Source organism: Labrus bergylta, chromosome 9 (assembly GCF_963930695.1).
Source record: "Labrus bergylta chromosome 9, fLabBer1.1, whole genome shotgun sequence".
NCBI classification, from domain to species: Eukaryota; Metazoa; Chordata; class Actinopteri; order Labriformes; family Labridae; genus Labrus; species Labrus bergylta.
The window spans coordinates 30,839,123-30,866,795 of record NC_089203.1 but is presented as its reverse complement, the minus strand read 5'-3'; the positions used below and the strand labels follow the sequence as shown (position 1 = coordinate 30,866,795).

At 42.9% G+C, this 27,673-nt stretch overlaps 2 long non-coding RNA genes across 2 annotated transcripts; both read left to right on the top strand.

The window, feature by feature from the left end:
- Nucleotides 1–467: 467 nt before the first annotated feature.
- On the top strand, nt 468–1,640 carry LOC109979605 (uncharacterized). Its single transcript, XR_010666897.1, has 2 exons — nt 468–541; nt 946–1,640. It is a non-coding gene; the product is annotated as an uncharacterized lncRNA (long non-coding RNA).
- A 17,396-nt stretch (nt 1,641–19,036) lies between these two features.
- LOC110005821 (uncharacterized) lies at nt 19,037–20,442 on the top strand. The gene is made up of 3 exons (XR_002279186.3): nt 19,037–19,161; nt 19,270–19,319; nt 19,751–20,442. It is a non-coding gene; the product is annotated as an uncharacterized lncRNA (long non-coding RNA).
- The last annotated feature ends 7,231 nt before the right edge of the window (nt 20,443–27,673 follow it).

Below are 27,673 nucleotides of genomic sequence, written 5' to 3'. Positions count from 1 at the left end.
AGAGTCCAGAGGCTCACTCTCCACAGAAATGTGTCTACAGCTTCTCAAAGACCGTCAACTCCTCCGACGCCTCGACTTATTTCTGTGCTGTGGCCGCATGTGGAGAGATATTGTTTGGAAATGGGACAAAGATTGACATCAAAGGTAACTGCAGAGCATTCGATATGAATCATTTTTTAACATTCATTTTCAAACAGTTGAATCTACCTGGAAGATTTTAGTGAAACATCTTAACACAATATGTTTTTATATGTTTTCAGGAGCCGACAATCAGACGGCCGTAATAGCTCTGTCTCTGTTATCAGCTGCTTTGGCTATAAGCTTGATTATTATAGCTTTCCTGATTCATATCATCAGGACTAAATCTTGTGATTCCAGCAAAGGTAACAGAACATTATCTTCAATAAATAAATAAAGTATTGAGCAAATATTAACTTTATATCTTTGTGTAAATTAAACGTTTACATCTTTGTTTTTAATTGATATCACAGCTGCTGAAGTTCTGCAAACACATCCTGCAGCAGATCGACGACGCCAGCAGGTGAGATACTTCAGAAAAGATTCAACGAGAATCATTTGTTGGAATATTGTTTTGCTTTTTATAAGTTTATAGAAATATCTGCAGGCTCATCCTATTTTTTTCTCAGGTAGCTGACATTACCATATAATGACCTGATGTTGTACGAATAACCTTACTGTCCCCTGATGAGTTAACAACGCATGCTAACATTATTTGTCAGAACTACTTAGACAGACTTTGATTGATGCACGGCGAGAAAGTTGTCCCCCCGTTAACCGTTGGTCGTTTATAGCGCTCATGCAAACTTTCTCGCAGGTCAAAAGTTTCACCCTCATGTTGCTGTTGAAACTAAATTCATGATACATACTCTGCACAGCTTTATCAACAGCATACTGACTTCAAACTATGTTTTGTTATTTTCTCAGAGCGCTGAGGACTCGTTGGTTTATTCTGCACCGACTTTTTCTAAGATTAGAACGGACAAAAGAGAGAAGAGAAAAGTCAAAGCAGCAACAGAAGAGACGATCTACACCGGGGTCAGAACTCCTCCGACTGGCTAAAAAGATGTGCTCATTTAAGACGTATTAAATATTTGATATGTATATTATAAGACTGTGGGAAATGTAAAATCTTACAGCAATGTGACCATAAGAAGAGAATAACCTTTGTAATGTTTTGTGTATGGTTTTACATGTTTTGACTCATCTGTGTTCAATCATTGTTAGATTGGTTTTATCACCAAAGGTTGAGTATTAGCAAGATAAACAATATTTGCAGTCGTGCACTAAAAGTGGACGGAAGCTGGAGTGCTGACTGTGTGTCGGGTAATGTTCAGTCACACAAGGTGCACTGTAGTGGGGACAAACAGTGGAGCAGCTTACCTCTGCTTGGTAGTGGAGTGGTCTCTGAAGCGGTTGCAGGAACACTTGTGTGGGAGAGAAGCTGGTCCGCTGTTTCTCTTTTTTTCTGTGTCGTTTTAAAGATGTTAACTTTTAACTTTTATTTTTGTGTTGATTCAAAGGCAAAGATGATTGTATTAAAGGAAAGATGTGTTTGAGGATTTATGTTGCATTTCTTATTTTAAAGCTTTTTTGTTTTTAATAAACTCCGTATGACACGAGGACTGGCTTGTTTTTCTTCTTCTACTGCAGAGTTTTTATAATATTCTTGACTATTTCTTTCATTTTTAATAAAGGTGTTGCTTTACAGTTTTTTCCCATTGCGAAAAAACAATTTTGCAAACTATGCTGGTTTTATCAAAATACACACCCAAACTGCAAAATACCTCATATATCCTGCAAAATGAAGCACTGCAACCAAAACTACATATAGCATTATCAAAATCAAACTTTTGCACCAAATGGCACCACACTTCATTCATATTACCAGATTTTTGTCTAACCATCTACACACTGTTGGGCATAATGAAAAGCACTCTCATCTTTAGTATGCTTTGCCATAATACTAAAATAGTTCGAATTGTAGAAAATTCTTCAGATTATTCACATGCACAGAAATATTTGCAGATAAAGATAAAGATAAAGATAAACTTTATTGATCCCCCGTGGGGGAAATTTGTGCATTACAGCAGCTCAAGAAAACGGGACGGGAATATAGTTATTACAGTTTTTTCCAATTGCTAACACACTAAAATGACGTGCATAGCACAATTATGTAAACTGACACACAGAGCAAAACCTCTTCTCAAGTCTCCAGAAGTCTAAACACATTTTCTGCTTTACACACATTTTGCAATTCAAAATGAGACTTTTTAAATGCACTGAACACGGTTCTCTGCATAAGACACAACAATCTGACATAAAGTCACATGTTTGCAATTTCAGAACACTGCCATTCAAAATGACACGACATGAGCTAATTAGCCAAACACCTCAATGGTTAATTGTTATCACTTCAATCAGGAAGTAAGCACTATGAAAAGACCACAAGTGAGCACCTTTTTTTATACAACAACAAGGGAAGAGGTTGCAGAGAGAGGAAGAGGGAGGGTGAGAATGAGAGGGGGAGGAAGAGTGTAAAACTGTAACACATTTTGACTGGATGAAAAGTTTCTCCTTCCTGAAGTTTATGACCACAGCTGAGGGTTGGAGCGAAGATCGACCGGTTAATCGTAGGTTTAATCTTCCAGCGTAGTTCCTTCTTCACCACGACGGTCCGGCCCACAATCCTGCTGAGCCCCAAATGAATGGCCACCTTATGGTGGTGAAGGGGTTTGCATGTCCCTGTGAACCTGGAATTTGTGTTGTTGGGGGGCATTACCCCCTGTTAGGGTCTCCTAAGGCACATAGGTCCCAGGTGAGATCCAAACAAAGAGTGATTCAGAAACCTCCAAGAAGCAACAGAAGGGGAACACAGATACCTTGGAAGTGAGAGACTGGGCCACCTCACTGGAGCCAGACCTGGGGGGGCCTGACGGCAAGCGTCTAGTGGCCAGGCTTTCCTACATGGGGCCCAATCGGGTTCAACCCGAAGAAACAACATGGAGCTGCCATTCTGTGGGCGCACCACCTTCAGGGATTGGCATGGGGGTCAGGTGCTGTGTAGACCGGACGGCAGGCGTAGGAAGTGGCCTAGGCGAGCTGATTCCTATCAGCGTGGTCTGGTATTGTTTATTTTGAATTTAAAGCTAATGCCCCCGTGTTATCGTTTGGATCTTTTTTATCTTCTTTATGTCTGACATGTAGAAGTTCACCAGCAGGTGATTTGGAAGTCACACCTTCTTCAGGCATGTCAGGAAGTGGAGACTCTGAAGAGTTTTTTTGGCCATCGCTGAGGTGTTGATGGACCAAGTCGCGTCCTGGCTGACGTGGGCACTTAGGTATTTGAAGCTGTGCACGACCGCCACTGTCTTGCCGTTAATGTTGGGCTTCAGCCTCCTGAAGTCGAGGACAATCTCCTTCATCTTCACCGCATTGAGGATCAGGTTGTTGTCTCGGCTCCCAGTTCTCAACCTCTGTTCTGTAGGCTGACTTATTGTTGTTGGTGTTTCAGCCAACTAGGATGGTGTCGTCTGCAAACTTAAGAACGGAGGTATTCTTGTGGGAGGGTCTGCAGTCGTGTGTGTAGAGGGAGAACAGTAGAGGGCTCAGTACAGAACCCTAGGGTGCATCTTTTACCATAGACACAGTCTGTGGCCTGTCAGTGAGGAAAACATTGATCCAGCTGCACAGGAGCGTTAATGCCCAGCGGGATCAGTTTTGTGGCCAGGTTGTGGGGGGGTGGTTTAGGTTGAAAGCGGAGCTGAACTGAAGTGAATGAACAGCATCCCGCTGATCAAAGTGTGTCTGCGCAGTGGGGAGGACCAGTGACACTGCGTCCTCAGTTGTGTTGTGGGTGTTTGTCCAAGGAGAGTGGCATGTTGCTCTTGATGTGTACCAGAACAAGGCGTTCAAAGAACTTCATCACAACCGGTGTCAGCGCCAGTGGTCAATGAGTCAGTGACCTGATTGCTGTCTGTTTTAGCACTGGAGGAATTGTGGCCAACTTGAGGCAGGTTGGGACTGTTGCCTGCTTCAGGGAGATGTTAAATAGGTTGGTGAACACTGCTGTTGGCTGTCCTGCGCAGTGTTTCAGGGCCCTTCCTGTAACCCGATCAGTGGCTTTGTTTTGGATGAAGTTGTTCTGAGGCGGTCTCACCTAGTAGGGGCTCAGCATCAGCCCACCTGGCATGTCCCGCTGCAGTGTCAGTGATGGGTTGTTGAGATTGTCTCTACAATCAAACCTGGCAAAGACGTGGTTCAGGTCCTCAGGGAGAGATGAGTTGGCAGTGTGTGTTGGGCTGCTGTTGTTGCCTGCATAGCCTGTTATGGTCTTGATGCCATGCCACATGCGTCAGGAGTCAGAGCTCCTCTATACGCATTTTGTAGCAGCGCTTCGCTTGTCTGATGCCTTTCCTCAGTCTGGACCCGGCTGTACTGTAGGCCACCTGTGCGGAAAGCAGTTTCACAAGCCTTCAACAGGTTAACCATAGCTGCATTCATCCACAGTTTGCGGTTGGGGAGTGCATGTATGTTCATCTCTGTGGTTATATTGCCCATGCAGAAGGTGCTGAGTGCAGCAGAGGTAAGGCAAAGGTGTTTAAGTCTGTGTGGTTGTTGTTGGTGGCAGTTTGTTTGAAGATGTACCAGTCTGTCTCATTGAAGCAGTCCTGGAGCCTGGGCATTGCTCCCTCAGGCCAGACCCCGATGGTACAAAGCGTGATGTTTAATCCTTACGATGAGAGGTCTGTATATGGGGGTCACAAGCAGGCTGATGTGGTCAGACCGGCCAATGTGGGGGAGGGGGACGCTTTGTAAACCCCTGCTATGTTGCAGTAAACATGGTCCAAGGATTTATTTCCTTTTGTTGGGAAATCCAGGTGGTATCTAATGGGAGAGCTCCAGGCCGCAGAGTCTGAGCAGGCCGCCATCTTTACACATACACAAACACACACACATCAAAGACCACACACCCTCACAGAATACTCCAAAAGGGACAATAAACCACAAACACAGAAGTGGGCGTGTCTGTGTGTAAGGGACTAATGTGTATCCACATCCAGGTCCAGATATGGTCACTTCTGGTTCCAAAGAACCATTGTAGTATTTGCAAAAATGTCAACATTGGTGCTCACTGGTTGGCTTCAGTGTTCATACACTTCTTTTATACAGAGTGGAAAAAAATGAAGAAAACTGTAGTTAGTGTGTTTCCGCTCAGCAGCAGGTACAGAAACCCACCATGAAAACTTGAAACAGAAGCTTGCTGCTGCTATTGTTTCATGTGCTTTAGCTTGAAGGACGGTCAAAAAAAATTCCACTGTGGTTGTAAAGTAATACCCTCATAATGAAGGGCCAATCAGATTGCCCTGTGATTGTTCCCTCCTACTTTATATGGTTCTATGAAGGAGAAGCAGCTTCTCATACGAGTTCATTCTACTGCTGTATTAAGTGGACGAAGGAGAAAATGAAGTCTGTTCTTGTTTTTCTACTGACGCTCACACTTGCTCGTAAGTTTATGTCCAATCTTCTCGTCTAATTCTGATCTTTTAAGGGTTAATATGTTTTATTTTTAGCACAGAGCATACATGATCTTTCTCTGTTGTTAAACAACAACATATTTATTTTCTTCAGGATGCACCATCTATGAGAACTTTGAGACAAAGACTGTTGGTGTTGGAGATGATGTGACTCTGACGTGTCCTCGTGACACTTCTTTATCTTCAACACAATTATTCTGGTTCCGGCTCGTTTCTGGAGATTTGCCTGAGGTTTTGGGAGGAACCAATTCCATTGATTCTGACCTTGTTGATGTTGAAGAAAAGCCTCGATTCACAGCAAGAAAAGAGCCTGGAACATTTGTAGTGATTATTAATAGAGTAAAAGTCGGGGACACTGGACTTTACATTTGTGTGAAACGAGAGAGTATTAAAATGACAGTTTTAAAAGGAACATTTCTGCAGATTAAAGGTAAATAAAATGCACTTCAACTCCTTTAAAATAATACCTAACACTATTTATGACAGCAATCAACCAAATGTCCCCTGAATAAGGAAAAAACATGTTTTCATACTTTCTAGGATTTTTTTCTCTTAATTCTAAACTGCAGCTACTTTGAATATTTTTAACAAATCCAGCATATTTACTTTGTGTTGAATTTATTCAGGACCAGAGCCCAGTATCACCTCAGTCGTTCAAGACATTTCACAGGATCCAGTCCACCCAGGAGACCTGATGACTCTGCAGTGTTCTGTTCTCTCTGAGTCTGAAAACAACACATGTCCAGGGAAACACAGAGTGTTCTGGTTCAGAGCCGGATCAGATGAAAATCATCCCAGTGTCATTTACACTCATGGAAACAGATCTGGAGGATGTGAGGAGAGTCCAGAGACTCACTCTCCACAGAAATGTGTCTACAGCTTCTCAAAGACCGTCAACTCCTCCGACGCCTCGACTTATTTCTGTGCTGTGGCCGCATGTGGAGAGATATTGTTTGGAAATGGGACAAAGATTGACATCAAAGGTAACTGCACAGCATTCAATATGAATCATTTTTTAACATTCATTTTCAAACAGTTGAATCTACCTGGAAGATTTTAATGTAACATCTTAACACAATATGTTTTTATATGTTTTCAGGAGCCGACAATCAGACAACCGTAATAGCTCTGTTTCTGTAACTGCACATATTTGGAGATGTGACAAAAGTAGATGTTGAAGGTCAAACGTTTTTTATGCTAAGAATCTGCAGATTAAAGTGTGAAATGATGGTCTCATTGCAGATTGGTGTGATCTCAACACATATATTTATCATAAAACACATCCTTTATAAAATATGCCGATGACTCCGTTGTTGTATGTCTGCTTCAAGAGAATGAGACGAGCCACGGCCCGGTAAATGACCAGTTTGTACCAGGTGTGAGGAGTCTTACCTCCAGCTGAACATATCTCAAACTCAACATATGATTATTGATTTTAGAAAGAAAACTCAAGTGAACGATGCCACTATTCAAAGGTCAGAATATTGAGTAAGTGCAATCTTATAAAAACATTGGGACCATCATTGATTTGAATTTTAACTTTGAAGCTAACGGTTTGTAAAAAGTCTAAACAGTGTTTGTGTCTGTAGGAAACTGTCGTACTTTCATGAACCATAATGATGATGTTTTATCATGCTGTTATTGAATCAGTCTTGTCTTGTTCTTTGGTGTCATGGTTTCAGTCAAACCTGCACCTCAGTGCTCTGTACCTCCGTTCTGAGGTATGTGGGGTGAGTCTGATTGGTGAGTCTCATCTCTACCTGGCGTCTCTGAGACAGTTGCAGAGGATAGCTACCTCGATTATAAACGATGATTCTCGTCCTTTGCTCAGTGATTTTCAGCTTCTCCCCGGACGGAGGATTTTTTTTTTCATGTCAAAAACTTATTTTTAACCTGCCTGAAGAGATCATTTTTGTTTTTGATATTATTGGTTGAGATATCTCTCTCCCTTATGCTTCTTATTGTGAGAACATTGAGCACTTTTATAATTATTTGGGGTTTTTATGATGTTTTAGTCGGTTTATATATAGTTCCCCTTTCTCTAATGTGTTGTTCATTGTTACATCTGTTCTGTAATCTGTGTGTTATCTTGCTGGCTGCAAACAAACCTACTTAAGGGTACAAATAAACGCACCTGAACCTGAACTGTAATCACATTATATTAATAATTAAATCATTCTTTTTTATTTTCATTCTTGTCTAGAACGAACAGCAAGTTTTGAATTGATCGGGCTGGTCATAGCGATACTCTGCTTGGTGATTTCTCTGATTGGAAATGTTTCTCTCATTTGCTTCCAAACTCCGAGAGAAGAAAGTGAACAATCTAAAGGTTAGTGACGATGACCCGTTCTAAAAGCATTATACAATTTCATGTAACAACGTGTTCTCAGAAGGAGGAAGACACTTTTCTGCCGGGTTATAATCTTCCTAACAGCTGTGGTTGTTGGCTCAAGTAATTAGACGAACTCGTTCTCTAAGCAGCAAAAAATCATCAAACCTTCTTCATCTTTCATTTTAACTCTGCATGTATTTTCTGTTTCATTATCCAGCTGCTGTCGTCCTGCAATTAAACAGCGAGAGGGTGAAAAATCAACAGGTAAATCATTTAAAGATGTTCATGTTGTCCTTATGTTTTTGTCCGTTTAACTGTTCATGTCTATCTTTGCCCAGATTGATGAGGAGACTAAAGTTTACTCTGCTGTGGTCTTCACCATGAGGAAAGCTGACCATGGTGCAGTGAAGGATGCAAAAGTAGCGCAGAGGAAAAGGATGTGTGCTGCTGTGAAGGATTTTGGTTTGAATTAGTGAGTGAAAAGGTCTGTTTGGCTACATTTGATTTAGCTGATTTTAGTTTGTTTAAAGCTTAAGAAAATGCTGATTACCTCCAAATATCTACACTTAGATAACTTAAGGAGGTGCTATGAATATTCTATCACTCAGGTTGTGACTGTATTGGTATGTGTATGCAAATGATATTCTATAATTCATAATAAAATGTATTTGTCAAACCTCCTTGGATTAAAGGACTGTAACATTCAGGCTTACCGGGTCTCCTGCGTTGTTCTTTCTGTAAGTCCATGAGCGCTTTGTTTATGAGGAAACATCACACCACATGTTGGGAGGATAAGAAATACATGTTTCTAAATCTGCTTTACATTTTCAGGGTTCTGTCAAATGTCTCGTTATCATTTGGAGGTAATCAATCATTCAGTCAATCAATCTTTATTTGTTCAGCACCAATTCATAATAAATGTTTTCTACAAAAACAGCCGCTCTGCACTTCACTCTTTATTATATTTACAGAAACACAAAATTCATCCATCAGCAGACAAACATTTAGCAAAGTAACAATGGGAAGATAAAAAAATTGCTTTTTACAAAGAGAAACCTGGATCAGAACCAGACTCATGTTGAACAGGCAGAAGCCTGGATCAGAACCAGACTCATGTTGAACAGGCAGAAGCCTGGATCAGAACCAGACTCATGTTGAACCGCCACCTGCTATGACTCTGTTTGGCTTGAAAGAACGGCATAACTGGGTATTACAAGGCCCCAAAGTCAGACTGGCCTCTATGAATACTCATATAAGCTGCTATGATTTTATAAAGTCATAAATACAGAACACTGTAGTGTCATTCCACTTGCACGGCTGTATTCTTTACTTTCAAGGTAGAAAATACTTTATTTCAGGTTGTAAAAATGTTTCTGAACATGAAATGATTACATGTGGGGTCCCCCAAGGGTCTATTCTTGGCCTTCTCCTTTTTCAAACAAAATAACTGTATTCGGTCCCAAACAGGAGGGATCATGAGTCAGCGCTCATTTACCATCAATTTCACAGAAGCCACACATCAAGCAAGAAATCTGGGTGTTGTTTTGGAGTCTGATATAAATGTAAACATTCACATAAAAACAAGTTCAAACACGAAGAAAAGAGGGAACAGATGACACAGTCTGAGTCGCTTTTATACCTCAGGGGAGACCTGGGGCGGGGCCCTCCTCGTGGATGGGCTTGGACAGGTTGTTGGTCGCTGCTGACGCCTGATTGGCACATTGGTGGGACTGGTCTGCCAGACGGGCCGTCAGCAGGTCCCTGGATGAGGGGGGAGCAGGACGCTGCCCCGCCACCATGGTGGTGACTCTCACTCCAGAAAAAGGTTGCCATGGGAGGGGCCCACCTTGTGGATGGGGGTGGACCGCAACATACAACTCTTTTAGTGCTGCGCAGGTTCGCAAGTGATAAATCCAATAGCAATAGCCTTAGAGGGTGGAGCCTATACGATATAGAATGCAACGCACGGTTTGCAAACATATGCACACGGACGACTCAACACACTCACAGAACACTCCAAAAGGGATGTTAAACCACACACAGAGAAGGGGGCATGTGTGCGTTAAAATGACTGTGTATCCACATCCAGGTCCAAAAATGGTCTCTTCTGATTCTAAAGAACCATCGGGGTATTTGTCAAAATGCACATGTTGATGCTTTTACACACCACTGGTTGACTTCAGGGATGTTCAATCAGAAACCACAGATCTTTCTTTGAGATAATAGGGTGCCATATTGTCTTCTGATTTAGCTGCCTGGTCCCAGAACAACCTGTCAGAAATCTGTAGAGCACCTTTACAATCGAGCCTTGAAGATTCTGCACAAAAACACAAATAGGACATCATCACTGCAGCATTTTAAGTAAATACAAGACTTTAAGTTTTACACATTTGCTTGATCCATTAACACTAGGACCACCAACATTCTAGACCCCCCTCCAAGCACCTCAGCCGTCTGTCAGACAGCATGTGCAAATGTAATTGTTTGTGCTCAGAAACACACAAATATTGAATTTTTTTGATGAAGTTAAATCCACCTTACTTTTATGTACAACCCAAATAGGCTATCACAGCATAAGGCAGGATTGGTAACCTTTTAAATGTTGCATGTCAATTAACAATATATATCTGCTTTTTTAGTGCGCCGTTTTTTACTGCTGCTCCACGTCTCCCGTTGCAGCGCTCTTTAGTTTGCTGGTAGCTTCACATTGCATGTGAACTTACACCAAATGACTGTGATCTAAAAACACTTACGTGACATTCAAATAAGCAATGAGTAAAGTATGTTATTCTTCTTTTCTCTAGTCCCTCAACTAAACAACTTTTATACGCAAGGGGATGAGCCGGCCAGCCGGCTCGTCCATGTAAACAGTGTGTAGATACCACGGGACTCTCATGACAGTCATGACTCAGAGTTATTTTCAGAGGATATACTGGATTTCTGCTATATTTATGTGTAAAATATTGCATATTCTACCTTTAAATGTTGAAACATGCTTGCTCCTTAGTGCTGCAATACTCCTCTTAAAGGCTAGTTGGCAGAGTGATTTTATTGCAAGTTTAGGGTTCTGCCACATTCCCTGTTTTTTTGTGTACAGGAAACCATGAGGACTGAAACCGGCAAGCAGCAGTTGATTTTACTGCTGCTTGACCTACGTCCTACCTCAGTCAGACCCAAACTAGACTAGGCGTTTTGAGCATGCTCCACAAACCCATCACCTGCTCCTACATAAGGGAGGTGACAAGGGTAATCTCAATAATTACAGGCCAAACAATATAGAATTCTTAATAAATGACTAGTTTAAAGATTTTCTTTCCAGAACCAAAATCATGAGCCCATATCAGTCAGGTTTGAGGGCGCACTCACACTGGGCAATCTGTACTTTGCTCAAGCATGCTCCACCCCTAAAGTCTAGTCCGCCCCTCAATGATGTCTCGATTGTAAATAAAGGTTGAAAAAAAATTGCCTTTTTGAGCTGTAACTGTAGCTGGACATAACTGTGCATATAAAGTTACTGACTTTAAGTGAGAGAGAGACAAAGCATGAAGCAGAAACAGTTTAGGAGATATTTCTTGCATGCTAGTGGTTAGTTCACTGTGCATTAAAACTTTTAGGTGTTCTGCCTGTGGTCAACTTTTTGAACAAAACACACAAACAAACAGATGAACACACATTCACAGTCACAGCTGAAGACCAAGTCATGCATGGAAACTCGAGTGCCGTTGTGGTTAGGCTTCACATCGAGGTGTGAATACAAAGAGGCTTTTTTCTGTTGCTGCACTCTGTTTGAATCTCAGGAAGTTCAACTTAACTTTTCTATTACCTTCTTTAAAGTGAGAGAGCTATAATACTGTTTTTATTAGAAATAGTATCACAACAACAACTCAGGTTTAGGAAAAGGCAGCAATGTGAAGTGTTTTTATTGTGTTTTTCACCAGCCAGAGGGGAGGTGCTAATCTCTCACTGGTTTGTACCTGCTCTGTTTGGCCTCAACAAGAGATATGTAGTGGGAGTTTATGGCTTCATAAAATAAGGCTGGCTGCACACTAGACGGCTACCTTGGTAAGTCTCTGAAGACTCTTCAAATAGTACAAAATGCTGCAGCTGTAGTGGCAAGAACTAGGAAAAGGGATCACATTTCTCTTTAATTGGCTTCTTTGCACTGGCTCCCAATAAAATCTAGAATATAATTTAAAATCCTTTCCTCTCTTACAAAGCTCTGATCAGGAAAAATCTTATCTTAAGGAGCTGATAATGTTGTATTACCCTTCAGGAACATTACGCTCCCAGAATGCAAGCCTAAGTACGGACTCTGAATGTACTATGGGAGGTAGAGCCTTCAGTTATCAGGCCTGCTCGTGGTTCCTACGGTCTCTAAATGTACTATGGGAGGTAGAGCCTTCAGTTATCAGGCCTGATCGTGGTACCTACGGTCTCTAAATGTACCATGGGAGGTAGAGCCTTCAGTTATCAGACCTGCTCGTGGTACCTACGGTCTCTAAATGTACCATGGGAGGTAGAGCCTTCAGTTATCAGGCCTGCTCGTGGTACCTACAGTCTCTAAATGTACTACGGGAGGTAGAGCCTTCAGTTATCAGACCTGCTCGTGGTACCTACAGTCTCTAAATGTACTACGGGAGGTAGAGCCTTCAGTTATCAGGTCTGCTCGTGGTACAGTCTCTAAATGTACTACGGGAGGTAGAGCCTTCAGTTATCAGGCCTGCTCGTGGTACCTACAGTCTCTAAATGTACTATGGGAGGTAGAGCCTTCAGTTATCAGACCTGCTCGTGGTACCTACAGTCTCTAAATGTACTATGGGAGGTAGAGCCTTCAGTTATCAGGCCTGCTCGTGGTACCTATAGTCTCTAAATGTACTATGGGAGGTAGAGCCTTCAGTTAGGCAGCAATGTGATGCAAGACACCTAACTGTAACCTGCAGTAGTTCTCTGATGACTCTGCAATTGTCGGCCTCATCACTGATAGAGACGAGGGCGAGTACAGAGAACTCAACCTGGACTTTGTGGACTGGTGCCAACGGAACTGGCTTCAGATCAATGCGGATGCAGACCCACTTCTCCCATACTAGTGAACATCCAGGGAAAGGACATTGAGATAGTGGACTCTTATAAGTACCTGGGTGTTCACCTGAACAATAAGCTGGACTGAACTGATAACACACAAGCTCTCTACAAGAAAGGCCAGAGCAGACTTCATCTGCCGAGGAGACTCGGTGTGCAGGGAGCACTCCTGAGGACTTTTTATGACTCTGTGCATCAGCCATCCTGTACGGAGTGATCTGCTGGAGCAGCAGCACTACAGCTGCAGACAGGAACAGACTGAACAAACTGGTGACGAAGGCCAGCTCTGTCCTGGGCTGCCCCCTGGACCCTGTTGAGGTGGTGGGAGACAGAAGGTTGATGGCAAAGCTATCATCCCTGATGGAGAACGTTTCCCACCCCCTGCATGGAACTGTAACAGCTCTGGGCAGCTCCTTCAGCGGCAGGCTTCGCCACCCGCGGTGTCAGAAGGAGAGATACCGCAGGTCCTTCCTTCCTGCTGCAGTCAGACTGTTTAACCAAGCCTGCTCCCAGTAGATCACAAAACACACACACAACTGGACAATTCAATCTGACTTTGTGCAATAAGCAATAATAATGTTATATTAATGTTATATAATGTTTATCAAACCACTTTGTGCAATAACATGTTACACTTTATGTGCACTGTGTGCATGTCTGTGTTACATGGAATATTACGGACTACACTTTTGTCAAAAGCTGATTTTTTTTTTTTTTTTAAATCTATTTTTTAGTATCCATTTTTTTTTTGTACATTCTTATTTTTTCTTTTTTTTTTAATTTAAATTGTACTGTGTTCACTTTTTGTGTGCAATCTTTGCTCTTTGCTGCTGTAACATTGTAAATTTCCCCATTGTGGGATAAATAAAGGATTATCTTATCTTATCTTATCTTATCTTAGAGCCTTCAGTTATCAGGCCTGCTCGTGGTACCTACGGTCTCTAAATGTACTATGGGAGGTAGAGCCTTCAGTTATCAGGTCTGCTCGTGGTACCTACGGTCTCTAAATGTACCATGGGAGGTAGAGCCTTCAGTTATCAGGTCTGCTCGTGGTACCTACGGTCTCTAAATGTACCATGGGAGGTAGAGCCTTCAGTTATCAGGTCTGCTCGTGGTACCTACGGTCTCTAAATGTACCATGGGAGGTAGAGCCTTCAGTTATCAGGTCTGCTCGTGGTACCTACGGTCTCTAAATGTACCATGGGAGGTAGAGCCTTCAGTTATCAGGTCTGCTCGTGGTACCTACGGTCTCTAAATGTACCATGGGAGGTAGAGCCTTCAGTTATCAGGCCTGCTCGTGGTACCTACGGTCTCTAAATGTACCATGGGAGGTAGAGCCTTCAGTTATCAGGTCTGCTCGTGGTACCTACGGTCTCTAAATGTACTACGGGAGGTAGAGCCTTCAGTTATCAGGCCTGCTCGTGGTACCTACGGTCTCTAAATGTACCATGGGAGGTAGAGCCTTCAGTTATCAGGTCTGCTCGTGGTACCTACGGTCTCTAAATGTACCATGGGAGGTAGAGCCTTCAGTTATCAGGCCTGCTCGTGGTACCTACGGTCTCTAAATGTACTACGGGAGGTACAGCCTTCAGTTATCAGGTCTGCTCGTGGTACCTACGGTCTCTAAATGTACCATGGGAGGTAGAGCCTTCAGTTATCAGGCCTGCTCGTGGTACCTACGGTCTCTAAATGTACTACGGGAGGTAGAGCCTTCAGTTATCAGGCCTGCTCGTGGTACCTACGGTCTCTAAATGTACTACGGGAGGTAGAGCCTTCAGTTATCAGGCCTGCTCGTGGTACCTACGGTCTCTAAATGTACTATGGGAGGTAGAGCCTTCAGTTATCAGGCCTGCTCGTGGTACAGTCTTTAAATGTACTATGGGAGGTAGAGCCTTCAGTTATCAGGCCTGCTCGTGGTACAGTCTCTAAATGTACTATGGGAGGTAGAGTCTTCAGTTATCAGGCCTGCTCGTGGTACCTACGGTCTCTAAATGTACTACGGGAGGTAGAGCCTTCAGTTATCAGGCCTGCTCGTGGTACCTACGGTCTCTAAATGTACTACGGGAGGTAGAGCCTTCAGTTATCAGGCCTGCTCGTGGTACCTACGGTCTCTAAATGTACTATGGGAGGTAGAGCCTTCAGTTATCAGGCCTGCTCCTGGTACAGTCTCTAAATGTACTATGGGAGGTAGAGCCTTCAGTTATCAGGCCTGCTCGTGGTACAGTCTCTAAATGTACTATGGGAGGTAGAGTCTTCAGTTATCAGGCCTGCTCGTGGTACCTACGGTCTCTAAATGTACTACGGGAGGTAGAGCCTTCAGTTATCAGGCCTGCTCGTGGTACCTACGGTCTCTAAATGTACCATGGGAGGTAGAGCCTTCAGTTATCAGGTCTGCTCGTGGTACCTACGGTCTCTAAATGTACCATGGGAGGTAGAGCCTTCAGTTATCAGGCCTGCTCGTGGTACCTACGGTCTCTAAATGTACCATGGGAGGTAGAGCCTTCAGTTATCAGGTCTGCTCGTGGTACCTACGGTCTCTAAATGTACTACGGGAGGTAGAGCCTTCAGTTATCAGGCCTGCTCGTGGTACCTACGGTCTCTAAATGTACCATGGGAGGTAGAGCCTTCAGTTATCAGGTCTGCTCGTGGTACCTACGGTCTCTAAATGTACCATGGGAGGTAGAGCCTTCAGTTATCAGGCCTGCTCGTGGTACCTACGGTCTCTAAATGTACTACGGGAGGTACAGCCTTCAGTTATCAGGTCTGCTCGTGGTACCTACGGTCTCTAAATGTACCATGGGAGGTAGAGCCTTCAGTTATCAGGCCTGCTCGTGGTACCTACGGTCTCTAAATGTACTACGGGAGGTAGAGCCTTCAGTTATCAGGCCTGCTCGTGGTACCTACGGTCTCTAAATGTACTACGGGAGGTAGAGCCTTCAGTTATCAGGCCTGCTCGTGGTACCTACGGTCTCTAAATGTACTATGGGAGGTAGAGCCTTCAGTTATCAGGCCTGCTCGTGGTACAGTCTTTAAATGTACTATGGGAGGTAGAGCCTTCAGTTATCAGGCCTGCTCGTGGTACAGTCTCTAAATGTACTATGGGAGGTAGAGTCTTCAGTTATCAGGCCTGCTCGTGGTACCTACGGTCTCTAAATGTACTACGGGAGGTAGAGCCTTCAGTTATCAGGCCTGCTCGTGGTACCTACGGTCTCTAAATGTACTACGGGAGGTAGAGCCTTCAGTTATCAGGCCTGCTCGTGGTACCTACGGTCTCTAAATGTACTATGGGAGGTAGAGCCTTCAGTTATCAGGCCTGCTCCTGGTACAGTCTCTAAATGTACTATGGGAGGTAGAGCCTTCAGTTATCAGGCCTGCTCGTGGTACAGTCTCTAAATGTACTATGGGAGGTAGAGTCTTCAGTTATCAGGCCTGCTCGTGGTACCTACGGTCTCTAAATGTACTACGGGAGGTAGAGCCTTCAGTTATCAGGCCTGCTCGTGGTACCTACGGTCTCTAAATGTACCATGGGAGGTAGAGCCTTCAGTTATCAGGTCTGCTCGTGGTACCTACGGTCTCTAAATGTACCATGGGAGGTAGAGCCTTCAGTTATCAGGCCTGCTCGTGGTACCTACGGTCTCTAAATGTACTACGGGAGGTAGAGCCTTCAGTTATCAGGTCTGCTCGTGGTACCTACGGTCTCTAAATGTACCATGGGAGGTAGAGCCTTCAGTTATCAGGCCTGCTCGTGGTACCTACCGTCTCTAAATGTACTACGGGAGGTAGAGCCTTCAGTTATCAGGCCTGCTCGTGGTACCTACGGTCTCTAAATGTACTACGGGAGGTAGAGCCTTCAGTTATCAGGCCTGCTCGTGGTACCTACGGTCTCTAAATGTACTATGGGAGGTAGAGCCTTCAGTTATCAGGCCTGCTCCTGGTACAGTCTCTAAATGTACTATGGGAGGTAGAACCGTCAGTTATCAGGCCTGCTCGTGGTACAGTCTCTAAATGTACTATGGGAGGTAGAGTCTTCAGTGATCAGGCCTGCTCGTGGTACCTACGGTCTCTAAATGTACTACGGGAGGTAGAGCCTTCAGTTATCAGGCCTGCTCGTGGTACCTACGGTCTCTAAATGTACCATGGGAGGTAGAGCCTTCAGTTATCAGGTCTGCTCGTGGTACCTACGGTCTCTAAATGTACCATGGGAGGTAGAGCCTTCAGTTATCAGGTCTGCTCGTGGTACCTACGGTCTCTAAATGTACTATGGGAGGTAGAGTCTTCAGTTATCAGGCCTGCTCGTGGTACCTACGGTCTCTAAATGTACTACGGGAGGTAGAGCCTTCAGTTATCAGGCCTGCTCGTGGTACCTACGGTCTCTAAATGTACTATGGGAGGTAGTCTATCCTAATATTATTTTGTAACATAACAATGAGTAACGTCTTTACCTGCTCTCTGTAAAGCGTCTTGATATAACATTTGTCTTCAAGTGTTTTGGGGGACAGCAAGAACAGACCAGACAAATAGATTCTGAGATTTTCCTGGGCACGTGCAGCTCAACCAGATAATGTGTGTCGACATCCTCATCCAAAGACTTTTGACTTCAAAATTGATGCTTTCACAAATAACTGGTTGACTTCAGTGTTCATACGTATGCTTCTTTTATACAGAGTGGAAAATACTAATGAAAACTGTAGTTATTGTGTTTCCACTCAGCAGCAGGTACAGAAACCCACCATGAAAACTTGAAACAGAAGCTTGCTGCTGCTATTGTTTCATGTGCTTTGGCTTGAATTTCCACTGTGGTTTTAAAGTAATACCCTCATAATGAAGGGCCAATCAGATTGCTCTGTGATTGTTCCCTCCTACTTTATATGGTTCTATGAAGGAGAAGCAGCTTCTCATACGAGTTAATTTTACTGCTGTATTAAGTGGACGGAGGAGAAAATGAAGTCTGTTCTTGTTTTCTACTGACGCTCACACTTGCTCGTAAGTTTATGTCCAATCTTCTCGTCTAATTCTGATCTTTTAAGGGTTAATATGTTTTATTTTTAGCACAGAGCATACATGATCTTTCTCTGTTGTTAAACACTGACAAACTTTGAGACAAAGACTGTTGGTGTTGGAGATGATGTGACTCTGACGTGTCCTCGTAACGCTTCTCAGGATTTAATACAATTATTCTGGTTCCGGCTCGTTTCTGGTGATTTGCCTGAGGTTTTGGGAGGAACCAATGCCATTGATTCTGACCTTGTTGAAGAAACTCCTGGATTCACATCAAGAAAAGAGCCTGGCACGTTTGTGGTGATTATTAATGGAGTAAAACTCGGGGACACTGGACTTTACTTTTGTGTGAAACAAGAGTGGATTAAAATGACAGTTTTAAAAGGAACATTTCTGCAAATTAAAGGTAAATAAAATGCACTTCAACTTCTTTAAAATAATACCTAACACCATTTATGACAGCAATCAACCAAATGTCCCCTGAATAAGGAAAAAACATACAGCATACTTTCTAGGATGTTTTTCTCTTAATTCTAAACTGCAGCTACTTTGAATATTTTTAACAAATCCAGCGTATTTACTTTGTGTTGAATTTATTCAGGACCAGAGCCCAGTATCACCTCAGTCGTTCAAGACATTTCACAGGATCCAGTCCACCCAGGAGACCTGATGACTCTGCAGTGTTCTGTTCTCTCTGAGTCTGAAAACAACACATGTCCAGGGAAACACAGAGTGTTCTGGTTCAGAGCCGGATCAGATGAAACTCATCCCAGTGTCATTTACACTCATGGAAACAGACCTGGAGGATGTGAGAAGAGTCCAGAGACTCACTCTCCACAGAAATGTGTCTACAGCTTCTCAAAGACCGTCAACTCCTCCGACGCCTCGACTTATTTCTGTGCTGTGGCCGCATGTGGAGAGATATTGTTTGGAAAAGGGAAAAAGATTGACTTCAAAGGTAACTGCAGAGCATTCAATATGAATCATTTTTTAACATTCATTTTCAAACAATTGAATCCACCTGGAAGATTTTAGTGAAACATCTTAACACAATAAGTTTTTATATGTTTTCAGGAGCCGACAATCAGACGGCCGTAATAGCTCTGTTTCTGTTATCAGCTGCTTTGGCTATAAGCTTGATTATTATAGCTTTCCTGATTCATATCATCAAGACTAAATCGTGTGATTCCAGCAAAGGTAACAGAACATTATCTCCAATAAATAAATAAAGTATTGAGCAAATATTAACTTTATATCTTTGTGTAAATTAAACACTTACATCTTTTTTTTAAATTGATATCACAGCTGCTGAAGATCTGCAAACACATCCTGCAGCAGATCGACGACGCCAGCAGGTGAGATACTTCAGAAAAGATTCAACGAGAATCATTTGTTGGAATATTGTTTTGCTTTTTCTAAGTTTATAGAAATATCTGCAGGCTCATCCTATTTTTTCTCAGGTAGCTGACATTACCATATAATGACCTGATGTTGTACGAATAACCTTACTGTCCCCTGATGAGTTAGCAACGCATGCTAACATTATTTGTCAGAACTACTTAGACAGACTTTGACTGATTCACGGCGAGAAAGTTGTCCACCCGTTAACCGTTGGTCGTTTATGCGGTCGTTTATACCGTTGGTCGTTTATAGCGCTCATGCAAACTTTCTCGCAGGTCAAAAGTTTCACCCTCATGTTGCTGTTGAAACTAAATTCATGATACATACTCTGCACAGCTTTATCAACAGCATACTGACTTCAAACTGTTTTTTGTTATTTCCTCAGAGCGCTGAGGACTCGTTGGTTTATTCTGCACCGACTTTTTCTAAGATTAGAACGGACAAAAGAGAGAAGAGAAAAGTCAAAGCAGCAACAGAAGAGACGATCTACACCGGGGTCAGAACTCCTCCGACTGGATAAAAAGATGTGCTCATTTAAGACGTATTAAATATTTGATATGTATATTATAAGACTGTGGGGAATGTAAAATCTTACAGCAATGTGACCATAAGAAGAGAATAACCTTTGTAATGTTTTGTGTATGGTTTTACATGTTTTGACTCATCTGTGTTCAATCATTGTTAGATTGGTTTTATCACCAAAGGTAGAGTATTAGCAAGATAAACAATATTTGCAGTCGTGCACTAAAACTGGACGGAAGCTGGAGTGCTGACTGTGTGTCGGGTAATGTTCAGTAACACAAGGTGCACTGTAGTGGGGACAAACAGTGGAGCAGCTTACCTCTGCTTGGTAGTGGAGTGGTCTCTGAAGCGGTTGCAGGAACACTTGTGTGGGAGAGAAGCTGGTCCGCTGTTTCTCTTTTTTTCGTTTTAAAGATGTTAACTTTTAACTTTTATTTTTGTGTTGATTCAAAGGCAAAGATGATTGTATTAAAGGAAAGATGTGTTTGAGGATTTATGTTGCATTTCTTATTTTAAAGCTTTTTTGTTTTTAATAAACTCTGTATGACACGAGGACTGGCTTGTTTTTCTTCTTCTACTGCAGAGTTTTTATAATATTCTTGACTATTTCTTTCATTTTTAATAAAGGTGTTGCTTTAACACATTTTGACTGGATGAAAAGTTTCTCCTTCCTGAAGTTCATGACCACAGCTGAGGGTTGGAGCGAAGATCGACTGGTTAATCGTAGGTTTAATCTTCCAGCGTAGTTCCCTCTTCACCACGACGGTCCGGCCCACAATCCTGCTGAGCCCCAAATGAATGGCCACCTTATGGTGGTGAAGGGGTTTGCATGTCCCTGTGAACCTGGAATTTGTGTTGTTGGGGGGCATTACCCCCTGTTAGGGTCTCCTAAGGCACATAGGTCCCAGGTGAGATCCAAACAAAGAGTGATTCAGAAACCTCCAAGAAGCAACAGAAGGGGAACACAGATACCTTGGAAGTGAGAGACTGGGCCACCTCACTGGAGCCAGACCTGGGGGGGCCTGACGGCAAGCGTCTAGTGGCCAGGCTTTCCTACATGGGGCCCAATCGGGTTCAACCCGAAGAAACAACATGGAGCTGCCACCCTGTGGGCGCACCACCTTCAGGGATTGGCATGGGGGTCAGGTGCTGTGTAGACCGGACGGCAGGCGTAGGAAGTGGTCTGGTATTGTTTATTTTGAATTTAAAGCTAATGCCCCCGTGTTATCGTTTGGATCTTTTTTATCTTCTTTATGTCTGACATGTAGAAGTTCACCAGCAGCTGATTTGGAAGTCACACCTTCTTCAGGCATGTCAGGAAGTGGAGACTCTGAACAGCATTTTTGGCCATCGCTGAGGTGTTGATGGACCAAGTCGCGTCCTGGCTGACGTGGGCACTTAGGTATTTGAAGCTGTGCACGACCGCCGCTGTCTTGTCGTTAATGTTGGGCTTCAGCCTCCTGAAGTCGAGGACAATCTCCTTCATCTTCACCGCATTGAGGATCAGGTTGTTGTCTCGCCTCCCAGTTCTCAACCTCTGTTCTCTAGGCTGACTTATTGTTGTTGGTGTTTCAGCCAACTAGGATGGTGTCGTCTGCAAACTTAAGAACGGAGGTATTCTTGTGGGAGGGTCTGCAGTCGTGTGTGGAGAGGGAGAACAGTAGAGGGCTCAGTACAGAACCCTAGGGTGCATCTTTTACCATAGACACAGTCTGTGGCCTGTCAGTGAGGAAAACATTGATCCAGCTGCACAGGAGTGTTAATGCCCAGCGGGATCAGTTTTGTGGCCAGGTTGTGGGGGGGTGGTTTAGGTTGAAAGCGGAGCTGAACTGAAGTGAATGAACAGCATCCCGCTGATCAAAGTGTGTCTGCGCAGTGGGGAGGACCAGTGACACTGCGTCCTCAGTTGTGTTGTGGGTGTTTGTCCAAGGAGAGTGGCATGTTGCTCTTGATGTGTACCAGAACAAGGCGTTCAAAGAACTTCATCACAACCGGTGTCAGCGCCAGTGGTCAATGACTCAGTGACCTGATTGCTGTCTGTTTTAGCACTGGAGGAATTGTGGCCAACTTGAGGCAGGTTGGGACTGTTGCCTGCTTCAGGGAGATGTTAAATAGGTTGGTGAACACTGCTGTTGGCTGTCCTGCACAGTGTTTCAGGGCCCTTCCTGTAACCCGATCAGTGGCTTTGTTTTGGATGAAGTTGTTCTGAGGCGGTCTCACCTAGTAGGGGCTCAGCATCAGCCCACCTGGCATGTCCCCCTGCAGTGTCAGTGATGGGTTGTTGAGATTGTCTCTACAATCAAACCTGGCAAAGACGTGGTTCAGGTCCTCAGGGAGAGATGAGTTGGCAGTGTGTGTTGGGCTGCTGTTGTTGCCTGCATAGCCTGTTATGGTCTTGATGCCATGCCACATGCGTCAGGAGTCAGAGCTCCTCTATACGCATTTTGTAGCAGCGCTTCGCTTGTCTGATGCCTTTCCTCAGTCTGGACCCGGCTGTACTGTAGGCCACCTGTGCGGAAAGCAGTTTCACAAGCCTTCAACAGGTTAACCATAGCTGCATTCATCCACAGTTTGTGGTTGGGGAGTGCATGTATGTTCATCTCTGTGGTTATATTGCCCATGCAGAAGGTGCTGAGTGCAGCAGAGGTAAGGCAAAGGTGTTTAAGGCGGCTGTGGATCAGTTGGTAGAGTCGTCGCCTCTCAACCGGAAGGTCGAGGGTTCGATCCCCAGCTGCAGCAACATGTCCGATGTGTCCTTGGGCAAGACACTTAACCCCGAATTGCTCCTGCTGCTTCGGTGGCGGTGTTTGAATGAGATTAGTTACTTCTGATGGATGATACTACATAACGATCATCACTACCATCAGTGTGTGAAAGGGTGTGAATGCGTAGGTGTGACATGTGGTGTAAAAGCGCTTTGAGTAGTTGGAAGACTAGAAAAGCGTTATATAAGCTCAAGTCCATTTACCATTTAAGTCTGTGTGGTTGTTGTTGGTGGCAGTCAGTTTGAAGATGTACCAGTCTGTCTCATCGAAGCAGTCCTGTAGCCTGGGCATTGCTCCCTCAGGCCAGACCCCGATGGTACAAAGCGTGATGTTTAATCCTTACGATGAGAGGAAATCCAGGTGGTATCTAATGGGAGAGCTCCAGGCCGCAGAGTCTGAGCAGGCCGCCATCTTTACACCTACCTTACACCTCACAACCTACAGAACGTACCGCAGCACTTCCAAACACACACACATCAAAGACCACACACCCTCACAGAATACTCCAAAAGGGACAATAAACCACAAACACAGAAGTGGGCGTGTCTGTGTGTAAGGGACTAATGTGTATCCACATCCAGGTCCAGATATGGTCACTTCTGGTTCCAAAGAACCATTGTAGTATTTGCAAAAATGCCAACATTGGTGCTCACTGGTTGGCTTCAGTGTTCATACACTTCTTTTATACAGAGTGGAAAATACTGAAGAAAACTGTAGTTATTGTGTTTCCACTCAGCAGCAGGTACAGAAACCCACCATGAAAACTTGAAACAGAAGCTTGCTGCTGCTATCGTTTCATCTGCTTTGGCTTGAAGGACGGTCAAAAAAAATTCCACTGTGGTTTTAAAGTAATACCCTCATAATGAAGGGCCAATCAGATTGCCCTGTGATTGTTCCCTCCTACTTTATATGGTTCCATGAAGGAGAAGCAGCTTCTCATACGAATTCATTCTACTGCTGTATTAAGTGGACGAAGGAGAAAATGAAGTCTGTTCTTGTTTTTCTACTGACGCTCACACTTGCTCGTAAGTTTATGTCCAATCTTCTCGTCTAATTCTGATCTGTTAAGGGTTAATATGTTTTATTTTTAGCACTGAGCATACATGATCTTTCTCTGTTGTTAAACACTGACATATATTTATTTTCTTCAGGATGCACCATCTATGAGAACTTTGAGACAAAGACTGTTGGTGTTGGAGATGATGTGACTCTGACGTGTCCTCGTAACGCTTCTCAGTATTTAATACAATTATTCTGGTTCCGGCTCGTTTCTGGTGATTTGCCTGAGGTTTTGGGAGGAACCAATGCCATTGATTCTGACTATGTTGAAGAAACTCCTGGATTCACAGCAAAAAAAGAGCCTGGAACGTTTGTGGTGATTATCAATGGAGTAAAACTCAGGGACACTGGACTTTACTTTTGTGTGAAACAAGAGTGGATTAAAATGACAGTTTTAAAAGGAACATTTCTGCAGATTAAAGGTAAATAAAATGCACTTCAACTTCTTTAAAACAATACCTAACACCATTTATGACAGCAATCAACCAAATGTCCCCTGAATAAGGAAAAAACATAGAGCATACTTTCTAGGATGTTTTTCTCTTAATTCTAAACTGCAGCTACTTTGAATATTTTTATCAAATCCAGCGTATTTACTTTGTATTGAATTTATTCAGGACCAGAGCCCAGTATCACCTCAGTCGTTCAAGACATTTCACAGGATCCAGTCCACCCTGGAGACCTGATGACTCTGCAGTGTTCTGTTCTCTCTGAGTCTGAAAACAACACATGTCCAGGGAAACACAGAGTGTTCTGGTTCAGAGCCGGATCAGATGAAAATCATCCCAGTGTCATTTACACTCATGGAAACAGATCTGGAGGATGTGAGGAGAGTCCAGAGACTCACTCTCCACAGAAATGTGTCTACAGCTTCTCAAAGACCGTCAACTCCTCCGACGCCTCGACTTATTTCTGTGCTGTGGCCGCATGTGGAGAGATATTGTTTGGAAATGGGACAAAGATTGACATCAAAGGTAACTGCAGAGCATTCAATATGAATCATTTTTTAACATTAATTTTCAAACAGTTGAATCCACCTGAAAGATTTTAGTGTAACATCTTAACACAATATGTTTTTATATGTTTTCAGGAGCCGACAATCAGACGGCCGTAATAGCTCTGTTTCTGTAACTGCACATATTTGGAGATGTGACAAAAGTAGATGTTGAAGGTCAAACGTTTTTTATGCTAAGAATCTGCAGATTAAAGTGTGAAATGATGGTCTCATTGCAGATTGGTATGATCTCAACACATATATTTATCATAAAACACATCCTTTATAAAATATGCCGATGGCTCCGTTGTTGTATGTCTGCTTCAAGAGAATGAGACGAGCCACGGCCCGGTAAATGACCAGTTTGTACCAGGTGTGAGGAGTCTTACCTCCAGCTGAACATATCTCAAACTCAACATATGATTATTGATTTTAGAAAGAAAACTCAAGTGAACGATGCCACTATTCAAAGGTCAGAATATTGAGTAAGTGCAATCTTATAAAAACATTGGGACCATCATTGATTTGAATTTTAACTTTGAAGCTAACGGTTTGTAAAAAGTCTAAACAGTGTTTGTGTCTGTAGGAAACTGTCGTACTTTCATGAACCATAACGATGATGTTTTATCATGCTGTTATTGAATCAGTCTTGTCTTGTTCTTTGGTGTCATGGTTTCAGTCAAACCTGCACCTCAGTGCTCTGTACCTCCGTTCTGAGGTATGTGGGGTGAGTCTGATTGGTGAGTCTCAGCTCTTCCTGGCGTCTCTGAGACAGTTGCAGAGGATAGCTACCTCGATTATAAACGATGATTCTCGTCCTTTGCTCAGTGATTTTCAGCTTCTCCCCGGACGGAGGATTTTAGTCCCAACGTGCAGAACACAGCGGTACAAAAACAGCTTTGTTCCTGCTGCTATCACAGAAGTGAACAAGCTGTAGCCATATTTGCAAAAATGTCAAAAACGTATTTTGACCCTGCCTGAAGAGATCATTTTTGTTTTTGATATTATTGGTTGAGATATCTCTCTCCCTTATGCTTCTTATTGTGAGAACATTGAGCACTTTTACAATTATTTGGGGTTTTTATGATGTTTTAGTCGGTTTATATATAGTTCCCCTTTCTTTAATGTGTTGTTCATTGTTACATCTGTTCTGTAATCTGTGTGTTATCTTGCTGGCTGCAAACAAACCTACTTAAGGGTACAAATAAACGCACCTGAACCTGAACTGTAATCACATTATATTAATAATTAAATCATTCTTTTTTATTTTCATTCTTGTCTAGAACGAACAGCAAGTTTTGAATTGATCGGGCTGGTCATAGCGATACTCTGCTTGGTGATTTCTCTGATTGGAAATGTTTCTCTCATTTGCTTCCAAACTCCGAGAGAAGAAAGTGAACAATCTAAAGGTTAGTGACGATGACCCGTTCTAAAAGCATTATACAATTTCATGTAACAACGTGTTCTCAGAAGGAGGAAGACACTTTTCTGCCGGGTTATAATCTTCCTAACAGCTGTGGTTGTTGGCTCAAGTAATTAGACAAACTCGTTCTCTAAGCAGCAAAAAATCATCAAACCTTCTTCATCTTTCATTTTAACTCTGCATGTATTTTCTGTTTCATTATCCAGCTGCTGTCGTCCTGCAATTAAACAGCGAGAGGGTGAAAAATCAACAGGTAAATCATTTAAAGATGTTCATGTTGTCCTTATGTTTTTGTCCATTTAACAGTTCATGTCTCTCTTTGCCCAGATTGATGAGGAGACTAAAGTTTACTCTGCTGTGGTCTTCACCATGAGGAAAGCTAACCGTGGTGCAGTGAAGGATGCAAAAGTAGCGCAGAGGAAAAGGATGTATGCTGCTGTGAAGGATTTTGGTTTGAATTAGTGAGTGAAAAGGTCCGTTTGGCTACATGTGATTTAGCTGATTTTAGTTTGTTTAAAGCTTAAGAAAATGCTGATTACCTCCAAATATCTACACTTAGATAACTTAAGGAGGTGCTATGAATATTCTATCACTCAGGTTGTGACTGTATTGGTATGTGTATGCAAATGATATTCTATAATTCATAATAAAATGTATTTGTCAAACCTCCTTGGATTAAAGGACTGTAACATTCAGGCTTACCGGGTCTCCTGCGTTGTTCTTTCTGTAAGTCCATGAGCGCTTTGTTTATGAGGAAACATCACACCACATGTTGGGAGGATAAGAAATACATGTTTCTAAATCTGCTTTACATTTTCAGGGTTCTGTCAAATGTCTCGTTATCATTTGGAGGTAATCAATCATTCAGTCAATCAATCTTTATTTGTTCAGCACCAATTCATAATAAATGTTTCTACAAAAACAGCCGCTCTGCACTTTACTCTTCATTATATTTACAGAAACACAAAATTCATCCATCAGCAGACAAACATTTAGCAAAGTAACAATGGGAAGATAAAAAAATTGCTTTTTACAAAGAGAAACCTGGATCAGAACCAGACTCATGTTGAACAGGCAGAAGCCTGGATCAGAACCAGACTCATGTTGAACAGGCAGAAGCCTGGATCAGAACCAGACTCATGTTGAACCGCCACCTGCTATGACTCTGTTTGGCTTGAAAGAACGGCATAACTGGGTATTACAAGGTCCCAAAGTCAGACTGGCCTCTATGAATACTCATATAAGCTGCTATGATTTTATAAAGTCATAAATACAGAACACTGTAGTGTCATTCCACTTGCACGGCTGTATTCTTTACTTTCAAGGTAGAAAATACTTTATTTCAGGTTGTAAAAATGTTTCTGAACATGAAATGATTACATGTGGGGTCCCCCAAGGGTCTATTCTTGGCCTTCTCCTTTTTCAAACAAAATAACTGTATTCGGTCCCAAACAGGAGGGATCAAGTGTCAGCGTTCATTTACCATCAATTTCACAGAAGCCACACATCAAGCAAGAAATCTGGGTGTTGTTTTGGAGTCTGATA